Here is a 27,192-nt window from a genome sequence, read left to right on the forward strand (position 1 = left end):
AGAGAGAGAGAAGGGGCGAAAGAGAGAGGTGAGAGAGAGAGAAGGGAGGCGAGAGATCGAGAGAGGGGCCGAGAGAGCGAGCGAGGGGCCGAGAGAGGGAGAGGCAGAGAGAGAGAGGGAGGGATAGAGTCACAATGCATCTGAGAGAGTGTCAGAGACAGTCAGTGAGTGTCACTGTGTGTCTCAGAGAAAGTCAGCAAGTGTCACAGTGTTTCGGAAAGTGTCATAGGTTGTCAGAGAGAGAGTCAGAGTGTGTCACAGTCTGTCAGAGCGTGTCTCAGAGAGTCAGAGGGACTCAGAAAGTGTTACAGTGTGTCTCAGAGTGTCAGAGAGTGTCACAGTGTGTCAGAGATTGTCACAGTGTGTCAGAGAGAGAGAGTCAGAGAGTGTCAGAGAGTGTCACAGTGTGTCTCGGAGTATGTCAGTGAGTGTCACCGTGTGTCAGAGAATGTCACATTGTGTCAGATAGTGTCAAAGTGTGTCTCAGAGCGAGACAGGGAGTATCACTGCGTGTCTCAGAGAGAATCAGAGAGTATCACAGTGTGTCACAGTTTATCACAGTTTGTCAGAGAGTGTCACAGACTGTCTCAGAGAGAGTCAGAGTGTGTTACAGTGTGTCAAAGTTTGTCAGGGATTGTCAAAGTGTGTCTCAGAGTCTAAGGGAGTGTCAGAGAGATTTGGAGAGTGTCACAGTGTGTCAGAGAGTGTCACGGTGTGTCAGAGATTGTCAGAGTGTGTCAATGGGAGAGTCAGAGAGTGTCACAGTGTATCTCAGAGAGAGTCAGAGAGTATCTCTGTGTGTCTCAGAGAGTACCAGAGAGTGTCAGGGAGAGCCAGAGAGTGTCACAGTGTGTAACAGTCTGTCAGCGAGTGTCACAGTGTGTCTCAGATAGTGTCAGAGAGAGTGAAAGAGTGTCAGAGAGTGTCACAGAACGTCTCAGAGAGAGAGATGGGGAGAGAGACAGAGAGCATCACAGTGTCTCAGCGGGAGACAGAGAGTGTCACAGTGTGTCTCAGAGAGTGTCCGAAAGTGTCACAGTGTGTCAGAGAGTGTCACAGTGTGCCAGAGAGTGCCTGAGAGAGTCAGAGAGTGTCACAGTCTTTCCGAGAGTGTCACAGTGTGTTTCAGAGAGTGTCTGAGAGAGTCAGAGAGCGTCGCCGTGTGTCTCAGAGATAGATAGAGAGTGTCACAGTGTCTCAGTGGGAGACAGACAGAGTGACGATGTGTCTTAGAGAGTGTCAGAAAGTGTCACAGTGTCTCAGAGAGTGCCACAGTGTCTCAGAGAGTGTCACAGTGTGTCAGAGAGAGAGAGGGTCAGAGAGTGTCACAGTGTGTCAGAGATTGTTACAGTGTGTCTCAGAGTGTCAGAGAGTGTCACAGTGTGTCAGAGTGAGAGTCAGAGATTGTTACAGTGAGTCAGAGAGTGTCAAAGTATTTCACAGTGTGTCTTAGAAGGAGTCCGAGGGTGTCACAGTGTGTCTCACAGGGTGTCACAGCCTGTATGTCTCATAGAGTGTAACTGTGTGTCAGAGTGTCTCAGAGAGAGTCAGAAAGTGTCACGGTGTGCCTCAGAGAGTATCAGCACGTGTCACAGTGTTTCAGAGAGTGTCACAGTCTGTCAGAGCGTGTCTCAGAGTGTCAAAGGGAGTCAGAAAGTGTCACAGCGTCAGGGAGTGTCACAAGTTCCCTCAGAGAGAGAGAGAGATTCAGGAAGCGTAACAGTGTCTCAGCGGGAGACAGAGTGACACAGTGTGCCTCAGCGAGTGTCTGAGACAGGGTCAGAGAGTGTCACTTCTGTCAGAGAGTGTCACAGTGTGTTTCAGAGAGTGCCAGAGAGAGTCAGAGAGAGTCACAATGCGTCCCAGGCAGTGTCAGAGAGAGTCAGAGAGTGTCACAGCATGTCTCTGAGATTGCCAGAGAGTGTGTCACAGTCTGTCAGAGAGAGCCACAGTGAGTTTCTAAGAGTGTCAGAGAGTGTCACAGTGCGTCTTAGAGAGTGTCAGTGTGTCTCAGAGATTGTCAGAGAGTGCTACAGTGTTTCACAGTCTGTCAGAGAGTGTCACAGTGTGTCTCAGGGAATGTCAGAGAGTGTCATTGTGTCTCAGCGTCTCACAGTCGGTCAGGGAGTGTCACAGTGTGTCTCAGACAGGGTCAGAGAGTGTCGCAGTGTCTCACAGTCTGTCAGAGAGTGTCACAGTGTGTTTCAGAGAGTGTCTGAGAGAGTCAGAGAGTGTCACAGTGTGTCTCAGACAGTGTCAGCGAGAGTCAGGGAGTGTCAGAGTGTGTCACAGTCTGTCAGAGAGTGTCACAGTGTGTTTCAGAGAGTGTCAGAGAGCATCAGCGTGTTTCACGGTGTATCTCAGTGAGTGTCACAATATCTCAGCAAGAGACAGAGAGTGGCACACAGTGTCTCAGAGTGGGACAGACAGAGAGTGTCACAGTGCCTTAGGGAGTGTCACAGTGTGTCAGAGATAGAGTCAGAGTGTGTCAGAGAGTGTCACAGCGTGTCTGTGAGAGAGTGAGAGAGTATCACTGTGAGTCTCAGACAGTGTCACAGTGTGTCTTAGATTGTGTCAGAGAGTGTCCGAAAGTGTCACATCGTATCACCGTCTGTCAGAGAGTGTCACCGTCTGTCTCAGATAGTGTCAGAGAGTGACAGAGAGAGTTATAGAATGTCAAAGTGTTTCTCAGAGAGAGTCAGAGAGTGTGGCAGTGTTTCTCATAATGTGTCAGAAAGTGTTAGAGAGTGTCACAGTGTGTCAGAGATTGTCACAGTGTGTCAGAGAGAGAGAGTCAGAGAGTGTCACAGTGTGTCTCAGAGAGTGTCAGACAGCATCTCTGTGTGTCTCAGAGAACGTCAGAGCGAGTCAGGGAGTGTCACAGGTTGTCTCAGAGAGAGAGAAAGAGATTCAGGGAGCGTCACAGTGTCTCAGCGGGAGACAGAGTGTCACAGTGTGCCTCAGCGAGTGTCTGAGAGAGTCAGAAAGTGTCACAGTGTGTTTTAGAGAGTGTCTGAGAGAGTCAGAAAGTGTCACAGTGTGTTTCAGAGAGTGTCTGCGAGAGTCAGAGAGTGTCACGGTGTGCTGCAGAGAGTGTCTAAGAGAGTCAGAGAGTATCACAGTGTAGTTCAGAGACTGTCTGAGAGAGTCAGAGAGTGTCACAGTGTGTCTCAGAGAGAGAGAGAGTCAGAGAGAGTCACAATGCGTCTCAGGCAGTGTCAGAGAGTCAGAGAGTGTCACAGCATGTCGCAGAGATTGTTAGAGAGTGTAGCAGTGTGTCACAGTCTGTCAGAGAGAGCCACAGTGAGTTTCAAAGAGTGTCAGGGAGTATCACAGTGTTTCTCAGAGAATGTCACAGTGTCTTTCAGAGTTTGTCAGAGAGTGTCACAGTGTGTCTCAGGGAATGTCAGAGAGTGTCACAGTGTTTCTCAGAGTGTCACAGTGTCTTTCAAAGTTTGTCAGAGAGAGTTGCAGTGTGCCACAGTCTGTCAGAGAGTGTCACAGTGTGTCTCAGAGTGTCAGAGAGTGTGACAGCGTGTCAGAGAGTGTCACAGGGTGTCTCAAAGAGAGTCAGAGAGTATCACTGTGTGTCTCAGAGAGTGCCAGAGAGTATCAATGCGTGTCACAGATTGTCAGGAAGTGGCACAGTATATCTCAGAGAGTGTCACGGTGTGTCTCAGGTAGTGTCAAAAAGAGTCAGAAAGTGTCGAGGTCTGTTAGAGTGTGTCTTAGAGTGTTTCACAGTGTGTCTCAGAGAGTGTCACAGTGTCTCAGAGAGTGTCACATTGTGTCTCAGAGCGAGACAAAGTGTATCACTGTGTGTCTTAGAATTCAGAGAGTGCCACAGTGTGTCTCAGACAGTATCAGAGAGAGACAGAGAGAGTCACAGTTTATCACAGTCTGTCGGAGAGTGTCACAGACTGTCTCAGATTGTGTCAGAGAGTGTCAGTGTGTCTCAGAGAGAGTCAGAGAGTGTTGCAGTGTGTCACAGTGTCACATTGTGTCTCAGAGTATGTAAGGGCGTGACAGAGTTAGAGAGTGTCACAGTGTGTTCCAGAGAGTGTCAGAGAGAGTCAGAGAGTGCCACAGCGTGTCTCTGAGAGTGTCCGAATAAATCTGAGAGCGTCCCAATGTGTCAGAGAGTGTCACAGTGTGTCCGAGAGAGAGAGTCAGAGAGTATGGCAGTGTTTCTCATAATGTGTCAGAAAGTGTTAGAGAGTGTCACAGTGTGTCAGAGATTGTCACAGTTTGTCAGAGAGTGTCACAATGTGTCTCAGAGAGTGTCAGTCAGCATCTCTGTGTGTCTCAGAGAGTGTCAGAGCGAGTCAGGGAGTTGACTCACAGGTTGTCTCAGAGAGAGAGAGAGATTCAGGGAGCGTCACAGTGTCTCAGCGGGTGACAGAGTGCCACAGTGTGCCTCAGCGAGTGTCTGAGAGAGTCGAAGATTGTCACATTCTGTCAGAGAGTGTCACAGTGTGTTTCAGAGAGTGTCTGAGAGAGTCAGAAAGTGTCACAGTGTGGTTCAGAGAGTATCTGAGAGAGTCGGAGAGTGTCACAGTGTGGTTCAGAGAGTGTCTGAGAGTGTCAGAGAGTGTCACAGTGTGGTTCAGAGAGAGAGAGTTAGGGAGAGTCACAATGCGTCCCAGGTAGTGTCAGAGAGTCAGAGAGCGTCACAGCATGTCTCAGAGATTGTCAGAGAGTGTCGCAATGTGTAACAGTCTGTCAGAGAGAGCCACAGTGAGTTTCAAAGTGTGTCAGAGAGTGTCACAGAGTGTCTCAGAGAGTGTCACAGTGTGTCTCAGAGAGTGTCACAGTGTCTCAGAGAATGTCACATTGTGTCTCAGAGCGAGACAGCGAGTATCACTGTTTGTCCCAGAGATTCAGAGAGTGTCACAGTGTGTCTCAGAGAGTATCAGAAAGAGACAGAGAGAGTCAAAGTTTATCACACTCTGTCCGAGAGTGTCACAGACTGTCTCAGATTGTGTCAGAGAGTGTCAGTGTCTCTCAGAGAGTGTCAGAGAGTGTTACAGTGTGTCACAGTCTGTCAGATTGTCACAGTGTGTCTCAGAGAATGTAACGGTGTTTCAGAGTTAGAGAGTGTCACAGTGTGTTCTAGAGAGTGTCAGAGAGAGTCAGAGAGTGCCTCAGCGTGTCTCTGAGAGTGTCTGAATAAGTCTGAGAGCGTCCCAGTGTGTCAGAGAGTGTCACAGTGTGTCAGAGAGAGAGTCAGAGAGTGTCACAGTGTGTCTCAGAGAGTGTCAGACAGCATCTCTGTGTTTCTCAGAGAGTGTCAGAGCGATTCTGGGCGTGTCAAAGGTTCTCAGAAAAAGAGAGAGAGATTCAGGGAGCGTCACAGTGTCTCAGCGGGAGACAGAGTGCCACATTACGCCTCAGTGAGTGTCTGAGAGAGTCAGATAGTGTCACATTCCGACAGCGAGTGTCACAGTGTGTTTCAGAGAGTGTCTGAGAGAGTCAGAGAGTGTCACAGTGTGCTTCAGAGATTGTCTGAGAGAGTCAGAGAGTGTCACAGTGTGTCTCAGAGGGAGAGAGTCAGAGAGAGTCACAATGCGTCTCAGGCAGTGTCAGAGCGTCCGAGAATGTCACAGCATGTCTCAGAGATTGTCAGAGAGTGGCGCAGTGTGTCTCAGAGAATGTCACATCATGTCTCAGAGATTGTCAGAGTGTTGCAGTGTGTCACAGTCTGTCAGAGAGTGTCACAGTGTTTCTCAGGGGATGTCAGAGAGTGTCATTGCGTCTCAGCGTCTCACAGTCGGTCAGAGAGTGTCAGAGAAATTCAGAGTGTCACAGTGTGTCTCGGACAGGGTCAGAGAGTGTCATAGTGTCTCACAGTCTGTCAGGGAGTGTCACAGTGTGTTTCAGAGAGTGTCTGAGAGAGTCAGAGAGTGTCACATTGTGTTTCAGAGAGTGTCTGAGAGAGTCAGAGAGTATCGCCGTGTGTCTCAGACACTCTCTGACTCTCTCAGACAGTCTCTGAAACACACTGTGACACTCTGGCAGGATGCGGCACTTTCTGACTCTCTCAAACACTCTCTGGCACACTGTGACAATCTCTGACACACTGTGACACTCTCTGACACACTCTGAGACTTTCTGATACTCTATGAGACCCACTGTGACACACTCTGTCTCTCGCTGAGACACTGTGACGCTCTCTGTCTCACTCACTCTCTCTCTCTCAGACACTCTCTGACACTCTCTGGCTCTCTCTGACACTCTCTGACCCTCTCTGAGACACGCAGAGATACTCTCTGACTCTCTCTCCCTGACACACTTTGAAACTCTCTGACTCTTTCGCTGAGACACTGTGATGCTCTCTGTCTCACTCACTCTCTCTCTCTCTGAGACACTCTCTGACACTCTCTGGCTCTCTCTGACACTCTCTGATACTCTCTGAGACACGCAGAGATACTCTCTGACTCTCTCTCCCTGACACACTTTGAAACTCTCTGACTCTGTCGCTGAGACACTGCTACACTTTCTGAGACACTGCAACATTCTCTGACACACTGGGACGATCTCTGACTTTCTCTGACCCTCTCAGAGCCACACTGTGGCACTCTCTGACTCTCTCTGTCACTCTCTGAGACACACTGCGACACTCTCTGACAGACTGTGATACACTGTAACACTCTCTGACTCTCTCTGACACACACCGACACTCTATGACACACTCTGACAAAATCTGAGACAGTATGTGACAGTCTCTGACATACTGTGATTAACTGTGACTCTCTCTGTCTCTCTCCGATTCGCTGTCAGACACACATTGATACTTTCTAGCTCTCTGAGACACACAGTGATACTCTCTGTCTCGCTCTGAGACACAATCTAGCACTCTCTAATATACTGTGACACTCTCTGACACACTCTGACAATCTCTGACTCTCACGTTGACATACTGTGACAATCTCTGACACACTGTGACACTCTCTGACACTCTGAGACACTGTGGCACTTGCTGACTCCCTCTGACACTCACGAAAACACACTGTGACTCTCTATGATAGACTGCGACACACTGTGACACTTTATGACTCTCTCCGACACATAACGTGACACTCTCTGACACCCTGTGACATTCTCTGAGACATTGTGAATCTGTCTGAGACACACTGTGACAATTTGTGACTCACTCTGACACACTATGAGACAGACCGTGACACTCTCTTGGACACACTGTGACACCCTGTGACACTCTCTGAGACACACTGTGACAAACTCTGACTCTCTCCCTGACACACTCTGACACTTTCTGACACTCAGAGCCACACTGTAACACTCGCTGACTATCTCTCAGACGCACTGTGACACTCTCTGAGACACTGTGACACTCTCTGAGGCACTGTGACTCTCTCTCTGAGACACTGTGACACTTTCTGACACTCTCTGAGACACACTGTGACAGTCTCTGTCTCGCTCTCTCTCTCTCTCTGAGGCACACTGTGACACTCTCTGACAGAACGTGACACTCTCTGAGTCTCTCAGACACTGTCTGACACTCTGTGACAATCTTGGACACACTGTGACACTTCATGACACTCTCTGAGACACACTGTGACACTATCTGTCTCCCGCCGAGACACTGTGACGCTCTCTGTCTATCTCTCTCTCTGAGACAACCTGTGACACTCCCTGACTCGCTCTGACACTATCTGAGACAGACTGTGACACACTGTGACACTCTGTGGCTCTCTCTGACACTCTCCGAGACACACAGTCATACTCCCTGACTCTCTCTCTCACACTCTGTGACACACTCTGACACACTGGGACGCTCTCTGACTTTTTCTGACACTCTCAAAGACACACTTTGAAACTCTCGAACTGTCTTTGACACGCCCTTACACTCTCTGAGACACATTGTGACACTCTGAGACTCTCCATGACACTCTCTGACACAATCTGAGACATTCTGTGACACTCTCTGACAGACTGTGATAAACTGTGACTCTCTCTGTGTCTTTCTGATACTCTCTGAGATACAATGTCATATTCTCTGACTCTCTGAGACATACAGTGATACTGTCTGTCTCGCTCTGATAAACAATGTGACACTCTCTGAGACACACTGTTACGCTTACTGACTGTCTCTGAGACGCTCTGTGACACTCTATGAGTCACTGTGACACTCTCTGAGACACTGTGACACTGTCTGACTCTCTCTGAGACAAACTGTGACACTCTCTGACTCTCTCTGAGACACATTGTGACACTCTCTGAGACACACTGTGACACTTACTGACTCTCTCTCTCTAACACACTGTGACACTCTCTGAGACACTGTGACACTCCCTGAGACACTGTGACTCCCTCTGAGACACTGTGACACTTTCTTATATTCTTCGAGACCCACTGTGACAGTCTCTGACTCTCTCAGACTCTCTGTGAGATACACTGTGACACTCTCTGTCTCCCGCTGAGACACTGTGACGCTCTGTCTCTCTCTCTCTGAGACATCCTGCGACACTCTCTGCCACTCTCTCACTCTCTCTGATACTATCTGAGACAGACTGTGACACACTGTGACACTGTCTGACAGACTGCCACACTGTGACACTCTCTGATACACTGTGACACATTGTGCCTCTTTATGACACTCTCTGAGACACACTGTGACACTCGCTAACTCTCTGACTCTCTCTGAGACACACTGTGACACACTCGGACAGACTGCGACACACTGTGACATTCTCTGACTCTCTATGACACAATCTGAGACAGACTGTGACACTCTCTGACAGAATGTGATAAACTGTGACTCTCACTGTTTCTCTCTGACATTCGCTGAGACACACTGTGACACTCTCTGACTCTGTCTGACACACATTGAAACCCTCTGTGTCGCTCTGAGACTCACTGGACATTCTGACACAATGTGACACTCTCTGAGACACTGTGACTCTCTCTGACACACTGACACTCTCTGACACATTGGGACGCTCTCTGACTTCCTCTGACACTCTCAGAGACACACTGTGACACTCTCTGACTCACTGTCTGACACACTCTGACACTCTCGGACACTCTGAGTCACAGTGTAACAATCTCTGACTATTTCTCTGACACTGTGTGACACTCTCTGGGACACTGTGACACTTTCTGACACTCTCCGAGACACTGTGACACTCTGTATCCCGCTGAGACACTGTGACACTCTCTGTCTCTCTCTGAGACACACTGTGACACTGTCTAACTATCTCAGACACCTTCTGGAACAAACTGTGACTCTCTCTGACAGACCGTGACACTCTCTGACTCCCTCAGACACTCTCTGACACACTATGGCACTCTCTGACACACTGTGAAACTGTCTGCCACTCTCTGAGACACAGTGTGACACTCTCGTATCCCGCTGAGACATTGTGATGCTCTCTCTCTCTGAGACTTCCTGTGACAGTCTCTGCCACTCTGTGACTCTCTCTGACACTATCTGAGACAGACTGCGACACTGACTGACAGACTGTGACACTCGCTGGCTCTCTCTGACACTCTCTGAGACGCACAGAGATGGACTCTGACACTCTCTGAGACACAATGTGACACTCTCTGACTCTCTTGGAGACACACTGTGACACTGGATGACAATCTCGGTGGCACACTGTAGCACTCTCTGTCTCCCGCTGAGACACTGTGATGCTCACTCTCTCTCTCTATCTGAGAAACCCTGTGACACTGTCTGACACTCTTTGTCTCTCTCTGACACTATCTGAGACAGACTACGACACTGTCTGACAGACTGTGACAACACACATTTTCCTTCTGCCATTTGCTCACTGTGTTGCTGTGATCGTATAGTGACTTGGTGTCACCCGGCCGAGGAAAAGAACACAGGCCGAGGTTGAGCAAAACAAACTTTATGGGTAAAAAGTCGCTCCTGTCGTTTTTTGCGTTGTCAATTCAATTTTCAGTTAGTCTTATTTAAGATTTTAAAATTGTTCGTTCTGTATATAAGTGCAATCGGTCAAACATATCTGTCCAGAAGAGAGGGAGTGCTAGCTCTGCCACTAAGCACTGTGGACTGTTCTCGAGTCTGGAAAATAATTCTTCAGAGACAGTGTTACATCGACCCCATCACAAGACTTTTCATTCCATCAGCTCCAAATCTTGATAGAATTCAAATCAACAGATCTTGTTACTTAGTCATTTCTTTATTTTTGTTCAGATCACGTGAGCAGAATGCCACATTGGGAATGCGCTTGCCCCAACGTGCAGAAGTGAGGCTATTCTTTGTGAACTGGACTGTGCTATTTATCATTTCACCAACAGCAGGGAGAAGAATCCGCTTCTATGCACAATTTACTCAACTCAGTTAAAGATATGGTCAGATGTGCCGAGCATGTCTGACGAGGTGTCTGAGTGGTTAAAGTGATAAACTATTGACTCATTGTTCTGTATAGGCGTGGGATTGAATCGCACTCTCGTCGCTTATGAAGTGTAGTCGTTCATGACGCTGTTTTTGTTTGGGTCTCGGCTAAATTGGAGGTCGACTGGTCAGTTTATCGCCATCAACACTGCCGTAAAGTCTCCATTAATTCGTCGAATCTGTCGCTTAAACGGTATTGAAATGCAGACTGACTTCGGATAATGAAAAGGAACACGGTTTTCCTTTCGAAGACAAGTTACTGTGAGCTTTTATCGAATGAATGAGATCCAGGAAAAGCAAATAACGAGAGATGGCAAGCGCATGTTTATCCAATGGGATGTTAATGAGTATTTTGTCAGATGAAACCTGTAGCAGAGTGGGTAGAAGTGATTCATCTTAGTGACAAAAGCACAGACAGGCAGCAGAAAATAATGGAGATATTTCGAAAGGGGCATAGGAAGGGTTCAGGGACACCGAGTACTTGCTGTAAATGCACAGCAGAAAACTTGCTAATGTAGGTACTGTGCATGGGCATGGGCACAGTTACACATTGGTCTCTCTCTTTCTCATTGTTCTTGCCAGTGATGAATGCTGAGCATAAGATGCAGACAAAGACAAGAAGTGGGAAGCAAACTCCCTCTCTTTATGAACAACTGGAGCAGACTTCATGTTAATTGCAGGAACTGACCAAAACTGTGGATCAATAACTACTGACTAATATAGAACAAACATGTGAAATTATTTAAATTTCGTTTATTCTCTTGTCATTAATAGGTATTTAGTTCTAACAACCGTGTGGCCAATAGAAGACAACGCCTCAGTTCATGTTGAATAACAACATTATCAAACATTTTTCAAATTGAGATCTATTGTGATCATTATACACATTTAACAAGTTCAATTTAATGAATACAAAAGTCATTCCCTCACAGGAAATAAAACTGCTGATTTGCTCAAATACATTACCTTGTTAAATAGCAGTTACTCAGCATGAATCACATTATTGAAAATCCACCATTTAGCACTATTATCTTACGTCACATTGCGTGCAATAGGCACATGCTAAACAAGGCTTTGGAAAGAAAGTCTTTCACAAAGTATACTTGGGTGGTGATTAAAAATAAGGTAACGTTCTCAAGTTGCGGATAATACACCTGTATTTGGATACAACTTTAATAGTGCAACTACACTGTGGCCCCCAGGGATGCAATCAGTGAGTGCACGGTACTTCTATGATCGTATACAGGCTCATGAGATACCGGAGCTTCAGCTCAAATAGCACCTTGAGCAGCTTCTATTGACATGGAGCAGCAGGGAGCATTGGGGCATCAGGCTGGGAGCTTCACCCTAACATGGAGCAGTTTCTATTGACGTGGCGCAGCAGGGAGCATTGGGACACCAGACGGTAAGCTCCAACCGCACCTGGAGAACCTTCTATTGACATGGAGCAGGGAACAATGGGACATCAGGCTGGTAGCTCCAAATTCACCTGGAGCAACTTCTATTGACATTGAGCAGCAGGGAGAATTGGGACATCAACGTGGGATCACCACACTCACCTGGAGCAGCTTCTATTGACATGGAGAAGGGAGCATTGGAACATCAGGCTGGGAGCTCAAAGCTCACCTGGAGCAGCTTTGATTGACATGGAGCTGGGAACATTGGGACAACAGGCTGGGATCTCCAACTTTACCTCGTGCACCTCGAACTCATGCAGCTCATGGTTATTTTATGAAATCAAAACCGAACATACATTCTTACACACACATATACATTTGCAGCTGAAAAGCGTCTCAGAAGATATATTCAGATAACCATTGATTTATGTCTGGATTAATGGGCTATCCTTATCTGCTGCCAAATTGATATTGTTGCCAGCATTTCCCAGCAGCTGTGCAAGCAGGAGAGGGATTATGGAACACTTTCCCTGGGAATGTGCTTCTGCTACTTTGCAGGTGCATATGTGAAAACGTATGAAAGCGTACAAAAAGTACAAAACGTATGGAAGCGCATGATGCAGTGGGCAAAACAGGTGCGTCGAGGTTTTTGAATCTCGGTTATGTGAATTCGAATGCATGCGCTGTCATTTCGGTGGATCAACTGTAATGCTACAGCATGTTGAAATCTGGGTCAAAGTTAAAAAGTTGGAGTTTGCTTCTCAAACAGTGGTGGGTGCGAATATAGACTCAGGCAAAGGGGTCAGTGCCTGTGCTGATATAACAGTTTTCGCCTCCCATACGAAAAATCGCGGGCTCAAGCAGCTTGACCACTGCTGTTTCGTTTCAGAAAAGTTGAGTTTTCACAGGAGCCGAATGCAGACTCTTATAGCATCGCTGTTGTAAAAAAAAAATCCTGTGGTGATTCTACTCGTCGTTATTTGGTGTTTTGGAGAATTGGAAATTTTTTGCGATGTCGTGTGTCCTATCATTTCCGTCCTAGAGAAAGAAGGGAAAGATAATCTAATCGAGACTGGGATTCATGAAATTCACTTTTTATGGCCCATTCTCATTATGTTCTTTCTTTCTCTCTTTCCAGCACTTTCTGGTAAGTGGTAGTGCACTAAGGCAGAGGTCGGACTGAACACGCAGTTTGGACTTGCCCTGCTGTTAAGTCGCTGGATCCAGATTCAAGTCTCAATAGGGGTGTGGGTTCGAATCAGACCATTGCTGTTCCTGCCGATCACCTCTAACTCTGCAGCTTGTTAAAATGCTGTGTCGGTTCCCGCTGTATGGATGTTCAAAACAAACGAAAAGTGGGTTTGCTTCCCGGGAAATTAACTGTGGTGTGGAAAAATGCCGAATTTTCCAAATGTCTGTGCTGTTATGATCGTATTCGCCTCCCGTGCGAATAACTTCAGCTCTGCTGAGGTTTTATGTTCCAGGCAAGTTGAGTTTTTCTGGAACGGAATGGAGACTGTTATTTCATCACTGTTGTGAAACAAAGTCCTCCGGTGATTCGACTCGTCGTTATTTTGGTTTTCTGGCCAATGAGAAAATCGTTCCAATGAATTTCGATGTCATATGTGATTGAATTTCTCCCATTTCCTTCATCTCCGTCCTGGAGACATCGGAAGGGAAAGGTAATCTAATCGAGACCGTGATTGGTGAAATTCACTTTTTATGGCCCATTCTTATTGTGTTCTTTCTTTCTCTCTTTTCAGCATTGTCTGGCAATTGGTGGTGCACTGAGGCTGCAGTACGTTTGTAAGAGTAGTTTGGAATTGTTAAATGTTTTCTGTTTTGCGATTCGCTCAATACGTTACAAGTTAACAGGGTTTCTGAGGGAACTTCCAGCAGCAAAAATCCTCAACTGAGGATCTGGGAAAATTTCACGGAGTATGGTCAGTCGGAGCAAAAGTAAGGAAGTCGTTCGTTTCTGCAGTGTTTCACAATACTACCTTTCCCGTGAGCAGTCGAACAGACTAAATGATTATACCACAGACTGCGACGGCAAGCTCCGCTAAAAAGTAATCCTTTAAAGCCGGTGCAAGCAACACAACGTTATTGGGGTACACCGCGTGGAAACAAATACTTCGGTGTATCTCCTCCATGCTGACCACATAGCCAAAACTAAACATGTCCCGTTCCCCAGCATTTTTCCCCAATCCCTCTAAACGCATCCTATCCAGAAACTCATCCGATTACCTTTGCAATTTTCTGAGTATAATAGCCTCCTCCACTTCCTCTGGTAACTCATTCCAAACACGCACAATCTTCTGTGTTTCAAATGTGCCTCAGTTCCTTTGTTAATTTCAGCCCACTCACCTTAAACCTATGCTCTCGAGTTTTCAACTCACCCCAACTTGGGTAAAACACGTAAATATTCAGTTTACAACCCTTCCATAAGATCATGTCGCAGCCGTTACGCTGCAGGGAAAGTAGTCCAATCCTATTCCACCTCGCCCTACGGTCCAAACATTGACGACATCCTTGTCTATGTATTGTCATCAATTTCACGTGTCATTTTTTTACGTTTTCAAGATGTCAATTACACTGGACAACAACGAGCTATTGGAAACAGAAAGGTGAAACGTAGAATGGCTTCAACGTTCAGTGCTGGATGACACTGAGCTGCAGCACGGCCGGCTGCGGCTTGTTTCGGTAGTGTAGTGGTCATCACGGTAGCCTAACGCACGAAAAGTCCCCAGTGCGAAACTGGGAATAAACTGCTTTGTTCTTCAACTGCAGCCTTTTACATGGACAAGAAGGGAGCTTTCTTGCTTGCTATCCCATCTGCAAAGCTGCCTTCGAATTCGCTTGAACAAATCTGCTCTTGTAGTGAAATGTAATGCAATTCCATTTAATTACTGTGAGAGCATTGTAAAGTTTTTTCTCCAACCTGGTTCTGATCATATGCCATTCTGTTTGAGAGTGTAGTTATCGCGTTCTGATCCTTCCACGAAAAGCAGTACCTCATTTGCATTCCTTGCGCAGGCAGCCCAGTTCAAAGACAGGGAAGAAGCTGATGGGCTGGTGTCACAGCGCACCACGAATTCCTGAACTAGTCTGTCTGTCAAATGTACCCCCAAAGTCGTCTCTGAAAGACCTCATCAGGAAGCTGTCTGTCGTTATTCAACGTGCGAGAGTTGGCACCAGAGGTCCTGAATCATGTTTTGGAGCAATTCGCACGTTAGTGACTCATTCAATCAGCAACAGTAATGAAAGGAATTACACTCTCAGAGGAACCTCTGGACCTGTGCTTTCATAGCGTCACTAGTATTAAGGTGCGCCCCGAGATCTAAGTCATGTTGGAACTGAAACGGAGGAATCGACAGAGAGGCTACAGAATGACATCGCATCCATTTGGTTTTCTTTAAATCACTGACGAGCAGGAAAATGTAAACGGGGAGGGCGAGTGGAGAAGTGAGGCAGTTGCAGCTCTAGTGAAATTCATTCTTTGTGATTCACTCAGCAGCCAGAGACATGAAGGTGACTCAGGCGTGAGAGCTCTTCACATCGAGAACAAAAAGCACTCAAGGGCAGTTAGCACCTCTTCCGGTGTTGGGGTGGGGTGAGGTAATTACCTTTTGACTTCTGTTACTATGTGCAGAAACTGCCTTTTAGATTGAGGGGAACAGAAACTGCAATTCTAATAAGCACCATGGCATTTAGCAAAATTTATTGAGTCGCTTCTCGTCGATTCCCACACAGGTTTCCAACTCAGTTGGTAGCCATGTGGCTCATGTCCAGGTGTGAACATCTCTACAGCAAATTGCACGGTTAACGTAAAAGGCAAGGAAAGTGGTCAAATGTTACATTGGGAGCAGGAACACAGAAAACTGCTGGTTCATTTCTGTTCTGTTACATATCTCCAAGTTTCAGAATGGGGCTGAATTTCTGTCACTATTGGGAAAGTCTCAAAAGCTGTTTACTGTCCTGCATGAATGCATCATCAAAACATGAATTACTTTACAAGATAGAAGATGGAGACAGCTCTTTCAAGGTGTCTGTATTTGTGTGTGTGTAATTCTGTGTGTCTTTGTCTGTCTGCTCCTGTATCATTCTGTGTGCCTGTTCAATGTAAAATATTTTCAAACTGTATTGATGTTGCCAGTCTCTCTTGCTTTTCACTTCTTTAGACACTCAATGTCATCTCTACGCTGGCATAAAATGGTGGCTATGGACAAATCTAAGATGTCTGCCTGACTGATTTGTGTCAGGAATACTTTCAGCAAGGGAGATGGGGCAATGTGCCAAAAGGAGAAAGTGAGGTCTGCAGATGCTGGAGATCAGAGCTGAAAATGTGTTGCTGGAACAGCGCAGCAGGCCAGGCAGCATCCAGGGAACAGGAGAATCGACGTTTTTGGCACAAGCCCTTCTTCAATGTGCCAAAAGCCATTTCCATTCATTATTGCTAGCAGAGATAGGAAATGGAAACAGATCTTTGAAGGTGATTAAAATGCAAATCCCAGAGGTTGTTTCTAGTGAATGCAGAGAGACAATGTGACATTCCAGTAAGGTCTGCTTTACTTTCCAAGCTCCTAATACATGAAAGAAACATAACATACAAAACCTGAAAGAGCTCAGCCACTGAATTGTATATTTGCAGCGTTGGATCAGAATCCTGCCTGGCTAGGCCTCATCCCAAATTGAAGGGTTTCTCAAATCCCACATTGACCTTCTGTGGTTTCAACTTGTGAACCCATTTACTAGATTCCAGTCTGTAACTCACTCCGGGCTATCTTTTTATTCCGTATATAAACCACACTGAACCCCTCGATTAGATTCCAGTCTGTATCTCACTCCAGGGTATCTGTTATTCTGTATATAAAACACCCTGAACCCCGCAATTTGGATTCCAGGCTATAACTCACTCTGGGGTATCTGCTATTCTGTATATAAACCACCCTGTAACCTTCGATTAGATTCCAGGCTGTACCTCACTCCGGGCTATCTGTTATTCTGTATATAAAACACCCTGAACCCCTCGATTAAAGTCCAGGCTGCAGCTCTCTCCCGGGTATCTGTAATTCAGTACATAAACCACCCCGAACCCCGTGATTAGTTTCCAGGCTGTACCTCACTCCGAGTTATCTGTTATCCGGTATATAAATCACCCTGAACCCATCAATTAGATTCCAGACCTTAACTCACTCTGGGCTATCTGTTATTCTGCATATTCTCAAATGCACCAGCAGCTTTCTGTGTTCCTGCTCCCAATGTAACATTTGAACCTTTAGTTTATCTTGTCTTCAGTCTAACACCCAACAAGGATCATTTCACAGATCCATTAGCAGATACCCAGGAGTGACTTACAGAATAACAGATTCCCCGGAGTGAGTTCCAGACTGGAATCTAACGGAGTGGTTTATGGTTTGGATACAGAATAAGAGATACCCAGGAGTGAGGGACAGATTGGAGTCTAATCGAGTGGTTTCGGGTTTACATCCAGCATGTTAGATACCCAAGATTGAGGGACAGACTGGAATCTAATCGAGGAGTTTAGGGTTTACATACAGTATATCAGATGCCCAGGAGTGAGTTGCAGACTGGAATCTATCCAAGGGATTTGGGATCGTTTACATACAGAATAACAGATATCTGGGAGCGAGTCACAAAATCGCGGAGACATACAGTCATAGAGATGTACAGCATGGAAACAGACCCTTTGGTCCAATCTGACCATGCCGACCAGATATCCTAACCTACTCTAATCTCTTTTTCAAACACTTGGTCCATCTCCCTCCAAACCTTCCCATTCATATACCCATCGAGCTGCATTTTAAATGTTGCAATTGTACCAGCCTCCACCACTTCCTCTGACAGCTCATTCCATTCATGTACCATCCTCTGAGTGAACAAGTTGCCCCTTAGTTCCCTTTCATATCTTTCCCATCTCACACTAAACCTATGCCCTCTAGTTCTGTACCATGTGTGCGAGAGTGTGTGTGGGGCAAGAAAGAGTGAGTGGGTGTGTAGAGAATGACAGTGCATGTGTGTGAGAGTGTGTGTAAGAAAAAGAGAGTGCATTTGTGCGAGAGTGTGTGTGGGTGTAAGAAAGAGTGAGTGCGTGTGTAAGAGAAAGAGAGTGCATGCGTATGAGATTGTGTATGTGTGTAAGATAAAGAGAGTGCATGTGTGCAAGAGTGTGTGAGGGTGCAAGAAAGAGTAAGTGTGTGTAAGAGAAAGAGAGTGCATGTGTGTGAGAGCATGCGTGGGAGCAAGAAATAGTGGGTGTGTGTAAGAGAAAGAGAGTACGTGTGTGCGAGATTGTGCATGGGTGCAAGATTGTGTGTGTGTAAGAGGAAGATAGTGCATGTGTGTGAGAGTGTATGCGCGTGCAAGAAAGAGTGAGAGTGTGTGTGTGTGTAAGAGGAAGAGAGTGCATGTGTGCGAGAGTGTTTGCGCGTGCAAGAGGGAGTGTGTGTGTAAGAGGAAGAGAGTGCATGTGTGTGAGAGTGTGTGCATGGGTGCAAGAAAGAGTGAGTGCGTTTGTGTAAGACGAAGAGAGTGCATGTGTGTGAGAGTGTGTGCACGTGCAAGAAACAGTGAGTGTGTGTGTAGGAGGAAGAGAGCGCATGGGTGCGAGAGTTTGTGCGTGCGCAAGGAAGTGTGAGTGTGTGTGAGTGTGTAAGAGAAAGAGAGTCCATGTGTGCGAGAGTGTGTATGGGTGCAAGAAAGAGTGAGTTTGCGCATAAGAGAAAGAGAGTACACGTGTGTGAGAGTGTGTGTGGATGCACGAAAGACTGATTGAGTACGAGAGAGAGAGAATGCATGCATGCGAGAGTGAGAAGGAGTGAGTGTGAGAGTGAGGGAATGCGTGCGTACGTGAGAGAGAAAATGCATGCATGCGAGAGAGATGTGAGAGTGAGGGAATGCGTGCGTACGTGAGAGAGAAAATGCATGCATGCGAGAGAGAGAATGCTGTGTGCGTGAGAGAGAATGTGTGCGTGAGAGAGAGAATGCGTGTGCGTGAGAGAGAGAATGCATGTGTGTGAGAGAGAGAATGCGTGTGCACGTGTGTATGAGAGAGAATGCGTGCTTGTGTGAGAGAGACAATCCATGTGTGCGTGAGAGAGAATGCGTGTGTAGAGAGAGAACGCGTGTGAGAGAGAGAGAGAATGCATGTGCGAGAGCGAGAGAATGCGTCCATGAGAGAGAGAGAGAAAATGCATGTGTGTGAGAGAGAGAATGCGTGTGTGAGAGAAAGAGGGAATTCCTGTGTGCGAGAGAGAGAGAATGGGTGTGTGAGAGAGAGAATGCTTGTGTGAGAGAGAGAATGTGTGTGTGCAAGAGAGAGAATGCGTGTGTGCGTGAGAGAGAATGCATGTGCGAGATAGAAAGAATGCGTGTGTGAGAGAGAGAGAGAGAATGCGTGGGTGTGAGAGAGAGAATGCGTGTGTGAGAGGGAGAGATAGAATGCGTGTGCGTGAGAGAGACAATGCGTGTGTGAGAGAGCGAAAGAGTCTGTGCAAGAGAGAGACAGAGAATGCGTGTGTGCAAGAGAGAGAGAATGAGTGTGTGTGAGAGAGAATGCGTGTGTGCGAGGGAGAGAGAATGCGTGTGTGAGAGAGAAAATGCCTGTGTGCAAAAGATAGTGTGTGCGCATGAGAGAGAGAAAATGTGCACGTGCGAGTGAGAAAGAGAGTGAGCGTGTGTGAGGTATGATGCGCACATGCATGAGAGTGTGTGTGTGAGAGAGTGCGAGAGTGAGAGAGAGGAAGTGTGTGTATATGAAAGAGAGAGTGCATGCGAGTGTGTGTGCATGTGAGTGTGTGTGTACATGTGAACGAGAGTGAGTGCGCACGTGAGAGAGAGGGCATGTGTGAGAGAAAGAGGGTCTGCGTGTGGAAGAGTGTCCACACGTGCACGAGAGAATGTGTGTGTGTGTCTGTGCGCAAGAGAAAGCGTGTGTACATGTGAGAAAGTGTGTGAGAGCGTGAGTGTGTGTGCCCGAGAGAGAAAGAGAGTGCATGCTTGTGAGAGTGTGTGTGTGTGTGTGCGAGAGAGTGTCTGCATGTGAGACAAAGAATTTGTGTCACACTTTCTTTGAAAGTGTGTTCCTGAGAGACGGAGGGAGAGAGAGAGAGAGAAAGACAGATTGTGTGTTTGAGAGAGAATGATTGTGTGTGTGTGTGTGTGAGAGAGAGAGAGAATGCGTGTGAGTGTGAGAGAGAGAATGCCTGTGTGTGAGAGACTGCGTGCATGAGATAGTGTGTGAGAGGAAGAATTTGTGTCCACATTTTCTGTGTGAGTGTGTGCCTGAGAGACGGGGAGAGACAGAGAGAGAGAGAGAAAGAGAGAGATTGTGTGTGCGAGAGAGAGGGGGAAAACATTATGAGCCTGCATGAGAGAAAAAACCATTTCGCTTGTGAGAAAAAGTGTGAGAGATTGAATGCGTGTGTAAGAGAGAGAATGAGTGTATGAGAGAGAATACATGTGTGTGTGAGAGACAATGCGCCTGTGAGGGAGAGAATGAGTGTGTGTGTGAGAGAGAGAATGTGAGTGTATGACAAAGAGAGAATATCTGTGTGAGAGAGAATGCACGTGAGAGAGAATGCATGTGTGTGTGAGAGAGAATGCATGTGTGTGAGAGACAGAATGCATGTGTGTGAGAGAGAGAATGCATGTGTGTGTGAGAGAAAGAATGCATGTGTGTGTGAGAGAGAGAATGCATGTGTGTGTGTGAGAGAGAATGCATGTGAGAGAGAGAATGCTTGTGTGAGAGAGACAGAAAGAGAAAGCGTGTGTGTGAGAGAGAGAGAACGCATGTGTGTGTGAGAGAGAAAGCATGTGCCTGTGAGACAGAAAATGCATATGTGTGAGAGACACAGAGAATGCATGAGTTTGAGAGAGAGAATGCGTGTGTGTGTGAGAGAGAATGCATGTGTGTTTGAGAGAGATGCATTTGAGAGAGAGTATGCATGTGTGTGTGAGAGAGAGGATGCGTGTGTGTGTGTGAGAGAATGCAATTGTGTGTGAGAGAGAATGCATTTGTGTGTGAGAGAGAATGCATGTGTGTGTGAGAGAGAATATGTGTGTGACAGAGAGAATGCGTGTGTGTGAGAGAATGAGTGTGTGTGTGAGAGAGAATGTGTATGCATGATAGAGAGAGAATGCATATGTGTGTGTGTGTGAGAGAATGCATTTGAGAGAGAGTATGCATGTGTGTGTGAGAGAGAGGATGCGTGTGTGAGAGAGAATGCAATTGTGTGTGAGAGAGAATGCATTTGTGTGTGAGAGAGAATGCATGTGTGTGAGAGAGAGAATATGTGTGTGACAGAGAGAATGTGTGTGTGTGAGAGAATGAGTGTGTGTGAGAGAGAATGCGCGTGAGAGAGAAGATGCATGTGTGTGTGTGAGGGAGAGAATGCATGTGTGAGAGAGAATGCATGCGTGTGTGAGAGAGAGAATGCGCGTGTGTGTGAGAGAGAGAATGCATGTGTGTGTGTGAGAGAGAATGCGTGTGTGAGAGAAAGAGGAATGCCTGTGTGCGAGAGAGAGAGAGAGAGAATGCATGTGTGAAAGAGAGAATGTGTGTGTGCGTGAGAGAGAATGCATGTGCGAGAGAGAAAGAATGCATGTGTGTGAGAGAGAGAGAATGCGTGGTGAGAGAGAGAGAGAATGCGTGTGTGAGAGGGAGAGAGAGAATGCGTGTGCGTGAGAGAGACAATGCGTGTGTGAGAGAGAGAATGCGCGTGTGCGAGGGAGAGAGAATGCGTGTGTGAGATAGAAAATGCCTGTGTGCAAAAGATAGTGTGTGCGCATTTGAGACAGCAAATGTGCGTGTGCGAGTGTGAAAGAGAGTGAGCATGTGTGAGATATGATGTGCACATGCATGAGAGTGTTTGTGTGAGAAAGAGAGTGCGTGAGTGAGAGAGAGAGTAAGTGTGTGTATGTGAAAGAGTGAGTGCATGCGAGTGTTTGTGTGCATGTAAGAGAGTGTGTGTGTACATGTGAACGAGAGTGAGTGCGCACGTGAGAGAGAGGGCATGTGTGAGAGAATGAGTGTCTGCGTGTGGAAGAGTGTGCACATGTGCACGAGAGAATGTGTGTGTGTGCTCAAGAGAAAGCGTGTGCACAGGTGAGAAAGAGTGTGAGAGCATGAGTGTCTGTGTGTCCGAGAGAGAAAGAGAGCGCATGCATGTGAAAGAGTGTGTGCGTGCGAGAGAGTGTCTGCTTGTGAGACGAAGAAAGCGTGTGCACATGTGAGAAAGAGTGTGAGAGCATGAGTGTCTGTGTGTCCGAGAGAGAAAGAGAGCACATGCATGTGAAAGAGTGTGTGCGTGCGAGAGAGTGTCTGCATGTGAGACGAAGAAGTTGTGTCACACTTTCTATGAAAGTGTGTGCCTGAGAGACGGGGGAGAGAGAGACAGAGAGAGTTTGTGTGTCTGAGAGAGAGAATGCGCGCGTGTGTGTGTGAGGGAGAATGCGTGTGTGAGAGAGAATGCGTGTGCGTGTGAGAGAGAGAATGCCTGTGTGCGAGAGAGTGCGTGCATGAGATAGTGTGCGCGCATGAGAGAAGAAGAATATGTGTCCACACTTTCTGTGTGATTGTGTGCCTGTGAGACGGGGAGAGACAGAGAGAGAGAGAAAGAGGGAGATTGTGTATGCGAGAGAGAAGGGGGAAAACAGTATGAGCCTGCATGAGAGAAATACCGACTTCGCTTGTGAGAAAAAGTGTGAGAGACAGAATGCGTGTGTAAGAGAGAGAATGAGTGTGTGTGAGAGAGAATACATGTTGTGTGAGAGAGAATGCGTCTGTGAGAGAGAGAATGAGTGAGTGTGTGTGAGAGAGAATGTGTGTGTATGAGAAAGAGAGAATGTCTGTGTGAGAGAGAATTCACGTGAGAGAGAGAGAATGCATGTGTGTGTGAGAGAGAGAACGCATGTGTGTGAGAGACAGAATGCATGTGTGTGAGAGAGAGAGAATGCATGTGTGTGAGAGAGAGAATTCATGAGTGCATGTGCGAGAGAATGCATGTGTGTGTGAGAGAGAATGCTGTGTGTGAGAGAGAGAATTCGTGTCCGTGAGAGACAGACAGAGAATGCGTGTGTGAGAGAGAGAATGCATGTGTGAGAGATAGAGAGAGAATGCATGTATGTGTGTGAGAGAGAATGCATGTGTGACAGAGGGAAAATGCGTGTGTGTGAGAGACAGAGAGAGAATGCGTGTGTGAGAGAGATGGAATGAATGTGTGAGAGATAGAGAGAATGCATGTGTGTGAGAGAGACAGAATGCAATTGTGTGAGAGAGAGAATGCGTGTGTGTGAGAGAGAATGCATGTGTGAGAGATAGAGAGAGAATGCATGTATATGTGAGAGAGAGGTGGAATGAATGTGTGAGAGATAGAGAGAATGCATGTGTGTGAGAGAGACAGAATGCAATTGTGTGAGAGAGAGAATGTGTGTGTGAGAGAGAGGGAATGCATGTATGTGTGAGAGAGAATGCATGTGTGTGAGAGAGAATGCATGTGTGTGAGAGAGACAGAGAATGCACGTGTGTGAGAGAGAGAATGCGTGTGTGAGAGAGACAGAAAATGCACGTGTGTGAGAAAGAGAATGCGAGTGTGAGAGAGAGACAATACATTTGTGAGAGAGAATGCATGTGCGTGAGAGAGAGAATGCATGTATGTGTGTGAGAGAATGCATGTGTGTGAGAGAGTATGCATGTGTGTGAGAGAGAGAATGCGTGTGTGTGAGAGAGAAAGAATGCATGTGTGTGTGAGAGAGAATGCATGTGTGTGTAAAAGAGAGAGAATGAATGTGTGCGAGAGAAAGAATGCGTGTGTGAGAGATAGAGAGAGAATGCATGTGTGCGAGAGAGAGAATGCATGTGTGTGTGAGAGAGAAAGCATATGCCTGTGAGAGAGACACAATGCATGAGAGAGAGAGGGTGTATGTGTGTGTGAGAGAGAGAGAATGCATGTGTGTGAGAAAGAATGCGTGTGTGTGAGAGAGAGAATGTGTGTGCATATGAGAGAGAGAATGCATGTGTGTGGAAGAGAATGCGTGTGTGAGAGAGAATGCATGAGTGTGAGAGAGAATGCATTTGAGAGAGAGTGTGCATGAGTGTGTGTGAGAGAGAATGCATGTGTGTGAGAGAGAGAGAGAATGCATGTGTGTGGGAGAACGTGTATGTGAGAGAGAATGCGCATGTGTGTGAGAGAGAATGCATGTACGAGAGAGAATGAGTGTGTGTGAGAGAGAGAATGCGTGTGTATGACAGAGAGAGAATGCGTGTGTGAGAGAATGCATGTGTGGGTGAGAGAATCTGCGTGAGAGAGAGAATGCGCGCGTGTGTGTGAGAGAGAGAATGCATTGTGTGTGAGAGAGAGGATACATGTGTGTGTGAGAGAGAGAATGCATGTGTGTGTGTGTGAGAGAGAATGCATGTATGTATGAGAGAGAAAATGCGTGTGTGAGAGAGAGAATGTATGTGTGTGAGAGATAGAGAGAGAATGTATGTGTGTGAGAGAATGCATGTGTGTGTGTGACAGAGAAAGCATGTGTGTGTGAGAGAGAGAGAATGCATGTGTGTGAGAGAGAGAATGCATGTGTGTGAGAGAGAATGCGTGTGTGAGAGAGAGAATGCATGTGTGTGTGAGAGAGAGAATGCGTGTGTGAAAGAGAGACAATGCATGTGTGTGAGAGAGAATGCGTGTGTGCGAGAGAGAGCAAATGTGTGAGAGAGAGAATGAATGTGTGTGAGAGAGAATGCATGTGGGTGAGAGAGAGAGAGTATGCATGTGTGCGTGAGAGAGCGAATGCGTGTGTGAGAGAGAGAATGCACGTGTGAGAGAGAGAGAATGCGTGTGTGAGAGAGACAATGCATGTGTGTGAGAGAGAATACGTGTGTGTGAGAGAGAATGCATGTGTGAGTGAGAGAGAATGCGTGAGTGTGAGAGAGAATGCATGTGTGTGTGAGAGAGAGTATGCATGTGTGTGTGTGAGAGAGAATGTGTGTGTGGAGAGAGAGAATGCATGTGTGAGAGAGAGAATGCATGTGTGTGAGAGAGAAAGAATGCATGTGTGTGAGAGGGAGAATGCGTGTGCGTGTGAGAGAGAGAATGAGTGTGTGGGAGAGATAAAATGTGTTCATGAGAGAGAGAATGCGTGTGTGCGAGAGAGAGCAAATGCGTGAGAGAGAGAGAGAATGCATGTGAGAGAGAGAGTGCATGCATGAGACAGTGTGCGTGCATGAGAGAGAGAAAATGTGCTCATGCAAGTGAGAGAGAGAGTATGCATGTGTGTGTGAGACAGAGAATGCGTGTGTGTTGCATGTGTGTGTGAGACAGAGAATGCGTGTGTGTGTGAGAGAGAGTGATGCATGAGACAGTGTGCGTGCATGAGAGAGAGAAAATGTGCTCATGCAAGTGAGAGAGAGAGTATGCATGTGTGTGTGAGACAGAGAATGCATGTGTGTGTGTGAGAGAGAGAGAGAATGCATGTGTGTGAGGGGGAGAGAATGCATGTGTGTGAGAGGGAGAGTGCATGTGTGTGAGAGAGAGAATGCGTGTGTATGTGAGAGAGAGAATGCATGTGTGTGAGAGAGGGAATGCATGTGTGTGAGAGATATAATGTGCACATGCATGAGAGTGTGTGAGTGAGAGAAAGAGAGTGTGAGAGTGAGAGAAAGGAAGTGTGTGTGTATGTTAAAGAGTGAGTGCATGCCATTATGCGTGTGCATGTGAGAGAGTGTGTGTGCACAAGTGAACGACAGTGAGTGCGCACGTGAGAGAAAGGGCATGTCTGAGAGAAAGTGTGTCTATATGTGCACGAGAGAATGTGTGTGAGTGTGTGTGCGCAAGAGAAAGTGTGTGCACATGTGAGAAAGAGTCTGAGAGCATGAGAGTGTGTGTGTGCCCGAGAGAGAAAGAGAGCGCATGCATTTGAGAAATTGTGTGCATGCAAGAGAGTGTCTGCATGTGAGAGGAAGAATTTGTGTCCACACATTCTGTGTGAGTGTGTGCCTGAGAGACGGGGGGAGAGAGAGAAAGAGAGAGATTGTGTGTGCGAGAGAGAGGTGAGAGGGGGGAAATACAGTTTGACCCTGCGCGAGAGAAATACCAATTGTGTGCGTGAGAAAAAGTGTGCATGTTTGTGATAGGAGTGTGTGTTAGAGTGTGTGTGAGAGATTTTGCAAGTGTGTTTGAGAGAGACAGAGTTTTGGAGAGAGAAAGAGTGAGCGTGTGAAAGTGAGAATATATGAGATCGTGAATGGGAGGCTGTGGGGGTGCGTGTGTCAGAAATTATGTATGAGATGTGTGTGCAAGAGTGTGTGTAACTGAGAGAGTTTGAGAGAGAGAGAGTGTAGAGAGAGAATGAGTGAATGAAAATGTGATTATGTGAGTGAGACAGACAGACAGTGTGCGCTCGTGTATGTTTGTGTGTGAGAGAGAGATTGTGATAGTGCGTGTGAAAATATTTGAGTGTGCATTTGTGAGCGACTGCATGTGTAAGCCTGTGCATGTCAATGTGGCTGTCTGCAAGTGTGTGAAAGGGCATGCGTGTGAGGGACTGAATGTGCTGTGTGAGGGACTGTGTGCGTGTACACGTGTGAGAGAGTGAGTAAATGAGAGTGAGGGACAGTGTATGGTTTGTGGATCATTACTGGGACAGGGACATAAACACGTGGTTTATACACAGTTACATTATGGAGAGATAGCATTGACACGGAAACTGAGCACTCAGATGGAAACACACACACACGCACACACATGGTCTCTCTCGCTCTCTCATACACACAGAGGCATGGTCTCACAATCTCTCTTTCACACACAGGCATGGTCTCACCATCTCACACGCACAGAGGCATGGTCTCACTCTCTCTCTCACACACAGAGGCATGGTCTGGTGTTTGTGTGTGTGTTTGTGTCTGTCTGTGTGTGTTTGTGTGTGCCTGTGTATGTGTCTGTGTGTGTGTGTCTGTGCGTGTGTGTCTGTGTCTCTGTGCGTGTGTCTATGTGTATGTCTGTGTGTGTGTCCCTGTGTGTCTTTGTGTGTGTGCGTGTCTGTCTGGGTGTGTCTGTGTGTGTTTGTGTGTGTGTCTGTGTCTGTTTGCGTTTGTCTCTGTGTGTGTGTGTCTGTGCGTGCCTGTGTGTGTTGGTGTGTGTGTCTGTGCGTGCGTGTGGGTGGGTGTGCGTGAGCGCGTGTCCGTGTGTGTGTGGGTGTGTGTGTGTGAGTGGGTGTGTGGGTGTGTGTTTGCGCGCCTGTGTGTGTGAGTGTGTGCGTGAGCGTGTGTGGATGTGTGAGTGGGTGTGTATTTGTGTGTGGGTGTGTGTGTGTGGGTGTGAATTTTTTGTGTGTGGGTGGGTGTGTGTGTGTGTGTGTGAGTGGGTGTGTGTTTGTCTGTGGGTGTGTGTGGGG

The sequence above is a fragment of the Chiloscyllium plagiosum genome, chromosome 8, assembly GCF_004010195.1.
Source record: "Chiloscyllium plagiosum isolate BGI_BamShark_2017 chromosome 8, ASM401019v2, whole genome shotgun sequence".
NCBI classification, from domain to species: domain Eukaryota; kingdom Metazoa; phylum Chordata; class Chondrichthyes; order Orectolobiformes; family Hemiscylliidae; genus Chiloscyllium; species Chiloscyllium plagiosum.